This window comes from Nyctereutes procyonoides, unplaced genomic scaffold, assembly GCF_905146905.1.
Source record: "Nyctereutes procyonoides isolate TBG_1078 unplaced genomic scaffold, NYPRO_anot_genome, whole genome shotgun sequence".
NCBI classification, from domain to species: domain Eukaryota; kingdom Metazoa; phylum Chordata; class Mammalia; order Carnivora; family Canidae; genus Nyctereutes; species Nyctereutes procyonoides.
Window position 1 is genome coordinate 55,880,086 of NW_026575126.1, and position 15,229 is coordinate 55,895,314.

Below are 15,229 nucleotides of genomic sequence, written 5' to 3' on the forward strand. Positions count from 1 at the left end.
GGCCAGCCACCCCTGTACAAGGTCATTTATTATAGCACCATTTGTAATAAAAAAGGTTTGGAAACAACCCAAGTATTCACCCACGAAGGACTAGTTTAACTAGAAGCATCCTTACATGGAGTAAAATATAGCTGCAATAATTAATACAGGAAGGCCTGATATCGGAAGGCCTCCAGAGAGATTGTTAAGTAAAAAACAAACTGCAGAATATTGTACATAGTTGAATTCCTTTTGGGTAAGGAAGGGGAGAAAGAAGAATATGTAAGAATCTGTGCTCTCATTTTCTTATATTGAAATGGGGAAATCTGATAAAGGAAGTGTGGACAGATGAACAAGAAACTAAGAAATGAATAAATACGGTTTTTAATTTAATTTAATTTAATTTAATTTATTTATTCATAGACACACACACACACACACACACACACAGAGGCAGAGACACAGGCAGAGGGAGAAGCAGACTCCATGCAGGGAGTCCGACATGGGACTTGATCCCGGGTCTCTAGGATCAGGCCCTGGACTGAAGGCAGTGCTAAACCGCTGAGCCACCCACATAAAGGAAGTGTGGACAGATGAACAAGAAACTAAGAAATGAATAAATACTTTTTTTTAAAGAAACATGGTTATTGGGCAGCCCGGGTGGCTCAGCGGTTTAGTGCCACCTTCAGTCCAGGGCATGATCCTGGAGACCCGGGATCGAGTCCTATGTCAGGCTCCCTGAATGGAGCCTGCTTTTCCCTCTGCCTGTGTCTCTCAGAAACAAATAAATAAAATCTTAAAAAAAGAAAAAAGAAAAAAGAAACATGGTTATTTCTAAAGGGGCAAAGGGAATAGCTGGGGTAGGAGGATTATCACTTCTCAATGATAATCTTTTTTTTTTTAAAATCATTTTGACTTTTGAAAATGTGAACACATTAACTCTTCTAAAAATGACCAGAAGGAGGGACAACTGGGTGGCTTAGTCAGTTAAGTGTCTTCCTTCAGCTCAGGTTGTGATCCCAGGGTCCTTGGATGGAGTCCTGTGTTGGGCTCTCTGCTCAGTGGGGAGCCTGCTTCTTCCTCTCTCTCTGTTCCACCCCTGCTCATGCTCTCTTTCTCTCTCTCCCAAAAAAAAATAATAAAATCTTAAAAAAAAAATAAAACGAGCAGAAGGAAAAGGTCATTTTTCTTTTTTTAAAAAATTTTTTTTAATTTTTATTTATTTATGATAGTCACAGAGAGAGAAAGAGAGAGAGGCAGAGACATAGGCAGAGGGAGAAGCAGGCTCCATGCACCGGGAGCCCGATGTGGGATTCGATCCCGGGTCTCCAGGATCGCACCCTGGGCCAAAGGCAGGCGCCAAACCGCTGCGCCACCCAGGGATCCCAAAAGGTCATTTTTCAATGAAAATATTATATTATTTTATTCTAGTCTATCCTGCTGTCTGAAGAATTCAGGGTAGTGGGAAGAAAACGTTCACTGTAGATGCCTTGACCCTTGTTTAAAAAAAAACAACACCCGAACCTGGAATGAAAAATCCCAAAGCAGAGAAGGTGTGCAATAAATATCCCTTTGACAGAATAGTTTCTTTTGTGCTTTCTACATTTGGCACTGTGGCTGCTTGTTAAAACCTCCCTTCTCCAGGCTGTCCTGCATCTAAAAGCACAGTTTTTATGGATGGGCATTCTGCTTGGCCAGCTCAAGACTAAGCTGACCGGCCAAGCATTTAAAAGAATTCTAGGACAAAGAGAGATGTTATATTAAAGATTTCTTTTTAACCTGCAGGAATCAGGTGGCCTCTTACAGAAATGACAAAATCTATTTTCTCTTCCTCATATGTTCCTCCCGTTGGCACTCTCTTGGTTATAAGAAGGAGTAAGTAAAGATTGCTGGGGAGGGGGGGACTGAGCTGGCAACTTCTCACAAATGTGGGTGGCAGGTTCTGTTAGCCTGGGGAGCTGAGTCTCATTTAGAGCTCAGTAGCACAGACTCTGGGGTCAGACTGAGCATGTGGAGTGTAGCTCTTCCCCTTGGCAACTGAATGATCTTGAGTGCCCACTGGACTTCTCCGGGCCTCAGTTTCTATAAAAAAAAAGAGGGGGGTAATGATGTCACCTATCTATATCGTTATTATGAGGATTAAATGAGTCAATCCATGAAAAAAGTTAACAAGGCTTAGCACGTATGAAGTCCCCAGTAAATATTAACACTAAAAGAAACTGTAATGATAGTTTTTTATTACCATGTGGCTTCAGTCAGGCTCACTAAGACAGTTGACAGGTATGGAAAAGACTGCTATTCTCCTATCTTCAACTGATTCAGTGTAATTCCACTGGAAAAAAAATTGAGGAGAGGTCTCTGGACACCAATTCAGAGTCATCTCGGATGATAAATGTCGTTCCAGTGGCTGTAGGGTGGCAGGCACTGGACTCAGCCCTGAGCAGGGTAAATTGGTGAGTGAGACAGGACTGCTTCTGTACTGTCAGAAGTCCTTGGCTACTTGGGGGGATGGACAGGTACACAAAGTACACAATACAGGGTAAGTGCAAGGATCCGGTCGGTTCTGGATGGCAGAGGGTCATAGGTGCAGTATATCTACCTGAAAACCCAGGAATCAAGAGAGACTTCTTAGAGGCAGGGATGGGAAGCAGATCCCCTCTAACCCCTCAGTGACAAAACAACTCTCTCTCTACTAGAACAAAAATGCTACTAGTAGTGGAACTACTGTTACCAGTAACAATGACAATGACTAAGTAATGATGTCATGATGATAATAATTATGGTAATAGGATATTCAACATGATTGTGTGAAATAAGAATAATTTCAGTAATTGAAATATATTTATGGTTTTTGCAAGCACATTTCAGGCATCAGCTCATTTGATCCTAACAGCTTCTTTTTGGGTCTGCTCTGGACTTGTAGGGCTTGGGCTCCCTCACCTACCCAGAGTCCTGGACCTGCTGAGGAATGGCAAGTGAGGAAGGCATAAGACAGAGCTGTCTATCCCCACCCAGCTCAGGCTCTCTGGGGAGAAGGCATTCCCATTTCCCCTCTTCCAGACAGTGTCATGGAGGAAAGAGAAAGAGAAAATCCTCCCTTTCTAGACTTAGTCATCCCTCAGCATCCCGATTCCCCAAATGAGGAACCTGTAATGACTTTTACTGTTGCTTTAACATGGCACCAGATCACGCCGGATCTCATGATGAGACTCTTTCCTGATTTAACTTGTTCTCAGTTATTCTGAAAATATTGAAGAGACAGTCTCAGATTAATGCTAGCGGGTTTGCAGTGCTTCTCCATCACCCGATGAGCCTCTTTTAACAAAGAATGAGCAGGCCTCTGACTTTCCTCCTGTGGCCCCTTGAATGAGGACGGGGACACGACCAGAGTGGGGACCCCAAAGCCCCAAGTCTGCCTTTGGATCTGAGCCATGGTTACTGTGCCATTACTGCAGGGAGCCCCCGAGGGCTCTAATGGGGACCAAGCACCACTCTACCTGATTGCTGCCTTTGTGTACACCCTCATGCTTCATTTTCTGTTTCCTTTTCTAGAACTTAGTAAACCAAACAAGAACTTTCCCTGACCTGAGTATTGGGTTTAATTTTTCTGCGTTCATTATTACACAGCATTTTACCCACAATTACTTCCTGTTCGAGTTCCTGTTTCTTACTGGGCTCCAAGAACCCACCCAGGTACTGCAGGCCTTGAGAGAAGTGAGAAGGAACCTGGAGAGGCAGCCTCCTCCCTGAGAGCAGGGCTGGACATGGGACTATGTGATGTCACAGCTACAATCAACCTCAGCTGGTGGGAGGCTGGCCAGAGGGCTGAGAGTAGCTGGTTTGAAGAAGGTCTGCTTCTGGGCATTTATCCAAGAGAAGTGGGTGCATATGTTCACATTAGACACAACAAGGATGTTCGTAATGGAGTTTCCCAAAGTAGTCCCAAACTGGAAACATCCCAAATGGTGATTGACATTGGCTGGACAGGCAAATTGTTGGTATACTCATGCAGATCAACAACAACAACAACAACAGAAGAATGGATACTGACATCATAAAATGTGGATGAATCTTACAGACATGATATAGTGTGGAAAAATCCAGAAACTATGTGATTCCCATGGACATGAAGTTCAAGAGTAGACAAGACTAACCTATGATCTCAGCCTTAAAAAGGAAGGAAATTCTGTACCGTGCTCCAGCATGGGTAAACTTTGAGAACATTATGCCTAGTGTAATAAGCCAGTGCTATGCACTGAATGTTTGTGTACCCTGCCCCCCAATTCATCTACCGATGCCCTAATCCTCAATGTCATGGTAGGTGGAAGTGGGCCCTGGGGAAGGTACTTAGGTGTAGATAACATCATAAGGATGGAGCCCCCAGTATGAGATTAATGCCTTTATAAAAAGAAGAGACATGAGATCCTTCTTTCTCTCTCTCTGTCTCTGCATGCATGCACCAAAGAAAGGCCATGTGAGGACACGACCAGAAAGAGAGCTCTCACCAAGAACTTCAACATGCTGGCATTCTCCTCTTGGATTTTTGGCTTCCAGAACCATGAGAAATAAATGTTGGTTAAGCCATTCAGTCTAAGGTAAGTTACAGCAGCCTGCAATAAGACCACACACAGATAAATAATGTCTGATTCAACCTATGTGAATTTCTGAGAGTATTCAAAATCAGAGGCAGAAAGTTGAAATATGGTTGGAGCTGGGGCAGAGGGGAATGGGGTGCTGTTTAGTGGGTACAGAGTTTCAGTTTTGCAAGATGAAAGAAGTTCTGGAGATGGGTTGCATGACAGTGTGAATGTACTTAACACTACTGCACACTTAGAGATGGTTAATCAAAACCACAATGAGATGCCACCTCACACCTGTTAGAATGGCTGTCATCAAAAAGACAAGAGATAGGGTGGAAGGTTAGGGTGACTGGGTGATGGGCACTGAGGGGGACACTTGGCGGGATGAGCACTGGGTGTTATGCTATATGTTGGCAAATTGAACTCCAATAATAAAAAAAAAAGATTCCATTAAAAAAAAAAAAAAAGACCAGAGATAACAAGCATTGGTAAGGATGTGCAGAAAGGCAACCCTTGTGCACTGTTGGGAGGAATGTAAATTGGTGCAGTTATTTTGAAAAACAGTATGGAAGGTTCTCAAAAAGTTAAAAATAGAAACACCATATGATCCAGCAATTCCTTCTGGATATATATCTGAAGGAAACAAAATCAGTATCTCAAGGAGATATCTGCACCCCCATGTTCATTGCAGCATTATCTACGACAACAAGGACATGGAAACAAACCAGGTGGCCGTCAAAGGCTGAATACGGATGAGTGGATAAAAACATAGTGTAAATACACACACACACATGCACGCACATCCCACAATGGAATATTACTTACCCATAAAAAGAAGGAAATCCTATCCTTTGTGACAACTTGGGTGGACCTTGAGGGTATTATGCTAGATGAAATAAATCAAACAGAGAAAGACAAATGCTAGTTGTTCTTACTTCTATGTGGAATCATGGAAAAAATGAACTCATGGAAACAGAACAGATTGGTGGTTGCCAGAAGCAAAGGATGGGGGTAGATGAAATGAAGGTAGGTGGTCAAAAGATACAACATTCCAGTTACAAGATAAATAAAGGGTGCCTGGGTGGCTCAGTGGTTGAGCGTCTGCTTTGGCTCAGGTCATGGTCCCAAGGTCCTGGAATTGAGTCCTGTATCAGGCTCTCCTTGGGGAGCTTGCTTCTCCCTCTGCCTATGTCTCTACCTCTCTCTATATATATCGCTCATGAATAAATAAATTAAATCTTAAAAAAAAGATAAATTCAGGGGATGTAATATACATCATGATGTTATAGTTGACAGTACTATATTGTATATTTAAAAATTGCTAAGAGAGTATATCTTAAAAAAGTTCTCATCACAAGGAAAAAATTGTGCAGCTGTGTGAGATGAGTGATGTGAACTAAACTTATTGTGGTAATCATTTTGGAATAAATGTTAAGTAATTATGTTGTATACCTAAACTAAGAACTATTTTATGCCCATTATATCTCAATAAAACTGAGGAAATGCTAAAAATGGTAAGTTTATATTCCATATATTAAAACCACAATTTAAACAAGTTCTTAGGGATCCCTGGGTGGCTCAGTGGTTTAGTGCCTGCCTTTGGCCCAGGGCATGATCCTGGAATCCCAGGATTGAGTCCCACATCGGGCTTCCTGCATGGAGCCTGCTTCTCCCTCTGTCTGTGTCTCTCATGAATAAGTAAATAAAGTTTAAAAAATAAAAATAAAAAAGTTCTTAAAATAAAATAAACCTAATTTATGATAATAGAAGTCAGACAGTGGATTTCTCTGGAGGGAATATCTCCTGAGAAAGGGCACAAGAGTTTTCTTGGGAGCTGGAACTTTTCTGTATTTTGATCTGGTGAGGTTACAATGTATACATGTATGTAAAAATATGCTCTGCTGTAGGCTTAAAATTAATGTACCTTGTTGTATATATGCTATACTGCAACAAAAGGTCTTTTGTTACGGGTATGTTTTCTTGGGGTTCCTGGGTGGCTCAGTCGGTTATGCAGCCGACTCTTGACTTGGACTCAGATCATGATCTCGGGATCATGTGCTCAGTGTGGAGTCTGCTCGTCCTCTCCTTCCCTCTCTGCTCCTCCCACCCCGCTTGCCTGCATGCATGTGCTCTCTCTCAAATAAATAAATGAATAAAATATTTTTATTAAAGATTTTATTTATTTTTCTAAATGATTTTATTCCTTTATTTATTATAGAGATAGGGAAAGAGAGTACAAGCAGGGAGAAGAGCAGAAGGAGAGGGACAGGTGCATTCTGAGCTGAGTACAGAGCTGGACGTGGACACAGGACTCTATCCCATGACCCGTGAGGCCATGACCTGAGCTGAAACCAAGAATTAGATGCTTAACAGACCGAGCCACTCAGGTACCCCATAAATAAATAAAATCTTAAAAAAGGTATCTTTTCTGGTACAGTTTTCCTATGCAGAAGCGCCCCATCCTTATGAGATACGTTTCCCAGGGAATGTAAAAAAACAGCCATAGTGGTTAAAGCTCTGGAGTCAGAAGACCTGGAATCAAGCCTTAGTGCCACTTGGAAGAGGTACATAACTCTTTATAACTTAGTTTCATCTGTTTATAATGTAGGAATCACACAATGGAGCCATCAGTGCTGTAAAGTGCTTAGCACAGGATCTGGTTTTATGTCAGCGTCCAAGCCACTTTTTGTTCCTATTTGCTTTTTTATTGTGTCAAAGTAGACAAAACTGAAAATATACCATTCTAACACCCATTGTAAGTTTACAGTGAAATATATTCACATTGTTGTGCATCACCACTATCCATCTCCAGAACTTTTTCATCTCAAGTTGAAATTCTGTATTCATTAATCCATTCACTTCCCCCTCCCCATTTTTTTTGTGGTGGTAAAATACATGTAATGTAACATTTATCATCTTAACCATCTTAAGTGTATAGTTCAGTGGTATAGAGTACACTTCTATCATTCTGCAACCATCCCTACCGTCCCTCTCCAGAACTCTTTCCACCTTGCAGAACTGAAGCTCTATATCCCATTAAACAATAACTCTCCATTCTTTCCAACCACTATTCTACTTTCTGTGTCTCTAGGATCTTGACTACTGTAGATGCCTCATCTAAGTCAAAGCATATGGTCTTTGTCTTTTTGTAACTGGCTTGTTTCACTTAGCAAAATGTCTTCAAAGTTCATCCATGTTGTAGCAATTTTCTTCCTTTTTAAGGATGCATAATATTCCATTGTTTGTATAGATGACATTTCTTTTTTTTTTAAGATTTTATTTATTTATTCATGAGAGAGAGAGAGAGAGAGAGAGAGAGAGAGAGAGACTGAGACACAGGCAGAGGGAGGAGGACTTGATCCTGGGACTCCGGGATCACTCCCTGAGCCGAAGGCAGATGCTCAACCACTGAGCCACTCAGGCATCCCATATTTTTGTATTTTTAAAAATATTTTATTTTTAAGTAATCCCTATACCCAATGCGGGGCTCTAGTCTACAACCTCAAGATCAAGTGTTGTGCACTCCACTGACCAAACCAGTAGGTGCCCTTGGAGAATTTACATTTAAAGTAATTACTGATAAGAAGGTACTTAACTTTTCTCATTTTGTTTTTTGTTTTCTATATGCCTTATGACTTCTTTATTCCTTATTTCTTACATTACTGTCTTCATTTGCATTTAGCTGATTTTTTGGAGTGAAACATTTTAATTCTCTTCTCATTTCCTTTGTATATGTTCTAGAACTATTTTCTTTGTGGCTACTATGGGGATTACATTTAATATCCTAAAGTTGAAGCACTCTAATTTGAATTTGTACTAGTTTAACTTCACATACAGAACTCTGCTCCTATACAGTATCATTGCCACCTCCAGTTATTGATATTGCAAAATGACATCATTATGTGTGTGTCCAAAAATATAAAGGAATAATGCTTTTTATGATGCATCAATCTCTTAAATTATGTAAAAAAACAAAATGTGAAGTTACAAACCAGAGTTATAATGATACTAGCCTTTAGGCCTAATAATTCTTTTGTAAACAAAATGTATTAGTATTTTAAATCATGTACAAAACAAAAAGTGGACTTATAAGCCATTTGTATGATAACACTAGATTTTATAATTGCCCATATATTCACTTTTTCAGAGATCTTTAGTTCTTCATTTGGCTATCAGTTACTGTCTAGTGTCCTATCATTTCAATCTACATGACTCCCTTCAACATTTCTTGCAATGCAAGTTTAGTGATGAAGAAGACCCCAAGTTTGTTTGTTTGTTTTATGTAGGAATGGCTTAATTTCTCCCTCACAGTTGGATAGACAGTTTTGCTGATTTTAGGATGCCTGGTTGTCAGGTTGTTGTTGTTTTGTGTTTTACCTTCTATCACTTTGAGTATATCATTTCACTGTCTTCTGGCCTCCAAAGTTTCTGATGAGAAATCTGGTCCTAATCTTATTGAGGATTCCTTGTTTGTGATGAGTCACGTCTGTCTCGCTGCTTTCAAGAATCTTTGTCTTTTGACAGTTTGATTACCATCTGTGCCAGTGTGAGTCTCGGAATTTATCTCATTTAAAGTTATTTAAGCTCCTCGGATGTCTATATTCATGAGTTTCATAAAACTTGGGAAGTTTTTGGCTGTTATTCTTCAAATAATCTTTCTGCCTTCCTGTCTCCTTTCTCCTTTGGGGACTCCCACAATGAGTATGTTCATTTACTTATGGCACTCCACAGGTCCCTTTAGGCTTTATTCACTCTAAAATTTTTTTTTTCTTTCTGTTCCTTGATAATTTCAATTGTCCTGTCTTCAAGTTCACTGATTCTTTCATTTATTTAATCAGATCTGTATTCGAATCCCTTTACTGAATTTTAAAAATTTCAATGATTGTACTCTTCAGTTCTAAATTTCTTTTGGGTTCTTTTTAGGTTTCCAATTTGTCCATCATTTTCTTGACTTTCTCTATGTCTTCCTTTAGTTTCTTGAACATATTTGAGATAGTTGTTTTAAAATATTTGTTTAAAAAATATTTGTTCAGTAGGTTCTCCATGTGACTTTTCACTGAGATAATTTCTGTTGATTTATATTTTTCCTTTGAACGGGCCATATTTTCCTATTTCTTAATATTAGTTTTTAATTATTAGTAGTAGCAGTTCTTTTTCTTTTAAGATTTTATTTTATTTTTCTAAAGGTTTTATTTATTTATTCATTAGACACAGAGAGAGAGAGGCAGAGACATAGGCAGAGGGAGAAGCAGGCTCCCTGCAGGGAGCCCCAGTTTGGGACTCAATCCTGGGATTTGGGGATCATGCCCTGAGCCAAAGGCAGATGCTCAACTGCTGAGCAACCCAGGCTTCCCTTAAGATTTTATTTTTAGGGCAGCCTCGGTGGCCCAGAGGTGTAGTGCCGCCTTCAGCCTGGGGCATGATCCTGGAGACCCGGGATGGAGTCCCATGTCGGGCTCCCTGCATGGAGCCTGCTTCTCCCTCTGCCGGTGTCTCTGCCTCTCTCTCTCTCTCTCTCTTTCTCTCTCTCTCTCTCAGTGTCTCTCATGAATAAATAAAATCTTTCAAAAAAAGATTAAAAAAAAAGATTTTATTTTTAAGTAATCTCTACACACAAGGTGGAGCTCAAACCTACAGCCTCAAAATCAAGAGTCACATGTTCTACCAACTAAGCCAGTCAGGCACCCCTATTATTAATAGAAGTTCTAAAGTGACCTTGAGAATTGCTTCACTTTTTCAAATTTCTGTTTTCTCACATGTCAGATGGCAATTGTGACATTTTGTCAGTTCAATAAATATTCATTGAGCTCCTCTTGTGTGGCTCCCCCAATTTTTGACACTCTTTCTAGTGAGACATGGGATCTTTTTAATGAGACACTATTTTTCTTTTTCTAAAGATTTTATTTATTTGAGAGAGAGAACGAGTAGTGGGGAGGAGCTGAGGGAGAGAGAGAGAGAGAGTGAGAGAGGCAGACTCCCTGCTGAGCAGGAAGCCCTATGTGGGGCTCAATCCAAGGACCTGGGGATCATGACCTGAGCTGAGGGCAGATGCTCAACTGCCTAACCCACACTAGTGCCCCAATGAGACACTCTTTTTTTTTTTTTAAAGATTCTATTGATTTATTTGACAGAGAGAGAGAGAGAGAGAGAGAGCAAGAGAGAGCACAAGGAGGAGGAGCAATAGACAGAGGGAGAGGGAGAAGAAATCTCCCCATGGAGGAGGAAGCCTGATGCAGGGCTCCATCCAAGGACCCTGGGACATGACCTGAGCTGAAGGCAGATGCTTAACCAAATGAACCACTCCAGGTGCCTCTGAGATACTCTTTTTTGAGCCATGAATATAGGCTCTGATATTGCTTGACCACTAGCATATGCCAGAAATGACATTGTATCAGTTTCCAGGTCACGCTTTGAAGAACCATTATCTTCCATTTTTAATCTCTTGGAACACTCACTCTTAGAATTCAACCACCATGCTATGAGGAAGCTCAAACTGCCATGGAGAGGCAAGGACCCAAGTCCCCAGTTCAAAGCCCTGGGTGAGCTCTCAACTGACAATCAACACCAACTTATCAGCCATGTGAGTGAGCATCTTGAAAGCAGTCTCTGGTCAGGCTATTACTGCTGATCCCATATAGAATAGAGATGTACTTTATTTATATTACCCAGTTTTAATGATTAATTTATTTAATGTGGAACTGTGTAAAGAAATATAATCTGCACCACATATATAATTTTGTATTTTCTAGTAGCCACATTAAAAAAGTAAAAAAAAAAAATAAACAGGTGAAATTAATTTTAGAAATCTGCTTTAACCCAATATATCTAAAATGCTATAATTTCAACATGCAATAAAGATAAAAGTTATTTATGAAATATTTTACTTTTCATTTTAAATACTTGATATTTTGGGATGTATTTTACACCTATAATCACATCTCAGTTCAGACTAGCTACATTCCAAATGCTTACTAGCCACATGTGGCTGGTGACTACTATAATGGAGAATGCAATCTTGGAATGAAAGATTTGGAAGGCAAACTACTACATCTCTGCCCCATTTTACAGAGAAGGAAAGTAAGGCACAGAAGGAGGAAGTGACTTGTCCAGGGTTATTCACTGTTGTGGATTGAGTAATAATGCCTCCCACCCCCAAAAAACCATGTCCATGTCCTAATTCCTGGGACTTGTGAATGTTATCTTATTTGGAAAATAGTTTCTTTGCAGATGTAATTAAGTCAAGGATTTTGAGATGAAGAGATCATCCCAGATTATCTGGCTGAGCTCTAAATCCCATGACCTGTGTCCTTGTAAGGGATACACAAAGGTGATTAGACAGAGGACTTGAAGAGAGACATAGTGAGAGAAGTTCATGTGAAGATGGGGGCAAGGATGGGGCTGATGAGGCCAGAAGCCAAGGAATGCTGACAGCGACAGGAACTTGAAAGAGGCAAGGAAGAAGTCTTCTCTGAGGCCTCCAGAGGGAGTGGGGCCCTGTAGACATCTTGATTTCAGCTTTCTGGCCTCCAGAATTGTGAAAGAATAAATTTCTGTTGTTTTGAGCCTATCTGGTTTGTGATAATTCATTGAGGTACCCCCAGGAAACTAACAACAAGGGTGAAACTTGGATTTAAGAGATCTTGGACTCCATTCCTGGCCAGAGCAACATGCCTCCCCACTGCCTCTGAAATCTTTCAACTGGCCAGAATTCATTCCTTTATTAGCAGAGTTGATGGTGCAGGGGTCTGGTCACCTAGAGAGACCCTGACAAATCTATAGGGAGTTACTGTCCTTTAGAACCTTGTGGCACCGTGCTGTGTTGTCACCATCTTTTACCTCATCTACTTCAATGATGTCAACCGCTTCTCTTGCTTCTACTCTATTCCCTCTTTAATCTATTTTCCATACGGTATCTGGAGTAATCTTAAAAACAACGACAACAAAAAAACTCCAAGCAAGTCATCAGGCCACTTCTCTATTCTCAACTGTCCAATAGCTTCCCATTCACTGGAATGAAATCCAAACTCCTTCCAAGTCTACAATGACCTGCTACCTAATTGATCTTGTCTTGTACCCTTTGTCTCTCCTCTTTCCACTCCAGTCACAGAGGCCTCCTTGCTACTTCTCCAACATGCCAAGCCCTCCTTCTCCTGATCCTTTTGCATTTGCTTGTTTTCTCTGTCTGGAACACTCTACCATTAGGCAGCCCCATGGCTCACCCTCTCATTTCATTCAGATCTTTTCTCAGATTTCCCCTTATGAGAAAGGATTTCCCTGTCTGCTGTCACTTTTCATTCCTTTATCATGCTTCATTGTTCTTTATGGCATCAATTTCTACACCACCTGGTACAGATTTGTTAATTTATTTATTAGGTTATTGTCTATCCTCCCTATTAGACTGTAAGTTCCATGAAGGCCAGACCTTCTGTCTGTTTTTTATTTAACAATGTGTGGAATAGCATATTGCAGGTGCTCAATAAATTTATTGCTACATGAATGAGTAAATGCATGAGTGAGAAGAGGAATGTAGATTCTGTGTAACCACATCCTGCTTCCTAAAGTAGTCAGAATCTCAAAATTTAGGTGAAATTCTACCAAATATGAACCAAAAAAGTATTTGCTTGGTTGGCTAAAAAAAAAAAAATGCATCCAAGGGCCACCAATTTGAGACTCCTGCTCTAAGGGATCTGGGTCCAATGGCAACTATGTTTCCTCATCCTCAGATGGTATAGACCCTCTAAGAATCCAGTATTTCTTTGGGATCCACTAGCCCTTGCATCTCCAGGCTCTGGCCCCATGAGGTGCTGTTTGTTGTTACAAAGCAAAGTCAACCAGCGCACTTCGTTCAAAAGGCAGGATGTGGGCTGCAAGCTTCCAGCTCATCGGTTCAAAGGAAATCTACTTCAGCAGTGATGTCTCCTGGGATGTTTCCCCAAGCCTCCCAGATTGGCAATGGGGCCTCTTAAAGGACTAATAATAGACAGGCACGTCCAGTTTCCAAAACATGTCAACCTTAAAAGTGAAGGCTATTTTTTCCTCCTTACCTTTGAATTACTATGCAGCAGAGGGACATTCTATTATCACAGCTGCTGCTCTCCACATGCAGCCTAATAATGACTTACCTCTCAGGGGCTTCCAGGCGAAATCGTCATAGTGGGACCTGAGCTTCATTAGGCAGAAGTTCTGTATAGCTGCTTCAACTCCACCCTGCTCTCCTTCACGCCTTCATCACGAACGTACTTTGTAGTTTAGGCTGCCCTAATCTCCATTCAACAACACTGGGACTCTGGGTGCACATCTTAATCACTCTGAGCCTCACTGTCTTTATCCATAATGAAAATTCTGGACTTACATGGGGTTGTTGTGGCAAGGACTAAGTAATGCAGTGGAGGTACCGAGCGCTTGATGTTTATTATTACGGAACACCTACAGGACATGGTGAGAGGTAAGGGGCAATGTCCTTTAAGTTTTCATTCACTCACTTATTCACACAGTCACTCACTCATTCAACAAACATTTATTTACTGAGCTTCGAGGAGGTGTCAGGCATGGAGCTTGGCTCTGATGACACAATGGTGAGCAGTGCCTGCTCTCAGAAAGTAGATCTAGTGAAGGAGTTCATAGTCTAATGTAGTGCTGTGTTCCCAGAAGGTGGGGCATGCGGGGTGCAGATATTGAGACACAGTAGGGCGCTAAAACACACTGCGTTATCTACTCATCTACACAATTATCATTCTTTTGGTTACCTTTCCATCCTCCCGATTCCATCCAGGAGAGCGTCCCAGTGGATATGAGTGTGCCTTTAGCATCTTTCTAATATTTGTTAATCTCAGTCTCTAGCAGATAAAAGAAGGCTTCAGATGCAGATGCTTTGGGCAGGTGGCAGCATCTGGAGAGATTGTACTACTACGGATATCTTTTGCCATTCAAACTAAGAAACCAGAAAGACTTTTTTTTTCTTCTCTTTCCTTTCAGATGGTGCACAAATACGACCAGCGTTTGTGAAGATGGGTCCCCTCACCAGCCCCATTTTACAGTTGAGGAAAGTGAGTCTCTTTGGAGATGGGATGGACAGACGGTATAGGGAGTTCTCTTTCAAACGCTGGGCAGGCAAAGCCAAGAACGGTCTTTGTGGCGGAGATATATACCTATCGATATATAAAATAAGATTGCTCCTCCCCTACCTCTGCAGTACGTGTGTGCGTCTGTGTGTGTAAGTGTGTGGAGCCACAGGCCTTTCCGAATGAGTGACAGCGGGAGCCCATCCCTCCAGGAGACGCGTGCGGAATGACCAATGGGATGGATGCGGGGTGGACGGGCACCAGTCTCTGCAGAGGCCGGGGGAACCCGTCGCGCCCACCCTCGCCACCGCGCACCCCCACCCCGAGTCCCCGTCGGTCCTTCCGCGGGGGGCGCCCTCAAGGTGCCCGTCCCCCCCTCCGCCCTTAATGCAACCCCGGCGCCCAGGAGCGGGGAGGCGGCGGGCTCAGGTCTGAGGATCGCAGGCTGCGGGCCCCGCGCCGCAGCGCTGCGGCTCTGAGAGCTTCGCCTCGGGGTGCCAATATGTAAAGCAGCTGGCGGCGCGGGGCGGGGCCTGGGCGCCATGCAAATAAAGGGGGCGGGGCCACGGGCGGCCCCGCCCCCCTCCCCCGCAGCTGGGGCCAGCGGTG